We start from the raw sequence: 1,449 nt of genomic DNA on the forward strand, positions 1-1,449 counted from the left end.
GAGAGACTTCCTCAAGCCTGTAAACAGTATTTCTCCTTCCCCTCGCAGCTTTCTAAGCCCTTTCGTCTCTGTACCTTCTTTTTCGCCACCTCCTGTCAGAAGGAAAGAGAGCAGAGAATACATTCTGCTTTACCAACTCGCCACATCCTTGATCCACAGGTTCCAACAATCAAAAAACTGAGGTGGCCACACATACTCATGCACTTGTACCATTCATTCAGATCTTTCTACACCCTTTGTGGGGTGGAGATGGGAGAAAAAAGTATGTAGCCTGAGAACATTTTTCATGTGGAGCAGGGAGGTGAACAGTGCTCACGACAGCCTTCCCAAGAGCTCTAATCCCTGCTTCCACCACCAGCACTTACCAAAATACAGTTTGTGTCCCCAGAGCTTGTCACATGGGGAGAAAAGAGGAGATATGGTAATCAGCTGTTTTCATTAAGGATGAGATTTGGGTAGCAGTGCCCACCTCTTCAGCTTTTATCAGGAAGGGAATGGGATCTTGGGTGCAGGTAGAAGCTGTGCGCCACCACAGATTTATGGTCAGAGAATTTTCTCTCACCCTTCTGAACTGAGGGCCTCCCTGCCCTTAAATTTTGAGTTCCACTTTTAGGATGTGTGAAGTTTATTTTCTCATACTGTTCCTAAGTTCCCAGAGAAGAGTCTTTGGCCCTGTGAGGCCTGTATAAACCTGATCCACCCCATGTCATGACTACATATTGTTTAAGGTAATGAGGTAGCAAAGAAAAGGATTGAATGGTCCAGATACTAGGATGTGGTCTGTTAGAATTTCTTCCTTTTGTAAGCACCAAATATTTGCCTGGTAGATATTTATTTGTATTTCTAATGATAATATTATGACAAAGTAATGAATTTTTAAGGTAGGATATCTTCAAAAATACAACTGAAGGAGACCAGGAAGGGGGTGGGTCAGCAATTCCATCATCAACTCTCCTCCTAACCCTTGTCTCATGCTATAAGCCCAAGCCAGCTCTCAGTAACAGCTGAAGTGACCCCTTTGCTTCCCAAAATTCAAGCTCATAGGATATCCTATCTTCCCCTAAACACAACAGAGACAGGTAGCACCACTGCAGAAAACGTGGGTACATATGAGGGAATAACAAATATCCTTGCTATGAGAATCAGAGACCATCCTTTCTAGAGGATGTGATATTGTAAGAACTAATAGATGTTCTTTAAATGTAATAAAGTATTTTTGTGTGAGAAATTTTCCTCTAAGGAGATTATTGAAGAGGACTTTCTGGCTCATTGAAAGGTCACTCCCCTAGACAAAACCTAGGAGTGAGTTAAGCCGGCCTGAGAGACTTGGCATCCATGGCCCAGGCTGGTGGCTTGGCAGGGGACAGAGACTCCTTGGGGAGCATTATGATACAACTCAATGAAATTAGAGGAGTTGAAGAATAGTGACTCACTTCCACATAGCCCGTT

Source organism: Galeopterus variegatus, unplaced genomic scaffold, assembly GCF_000696425.1.
Source record: "Galeopterus variegatus unplaced genomic scaffold, G_variegatus-3.0.2 Scaffold16344, whole genome shotgun sequence".
NCBI lineage: Eukaryota > Metazoa > Chordata > Mammalia > Dermoptera > Cynocephalidae > Galeopterus > Galeopterus variegatus.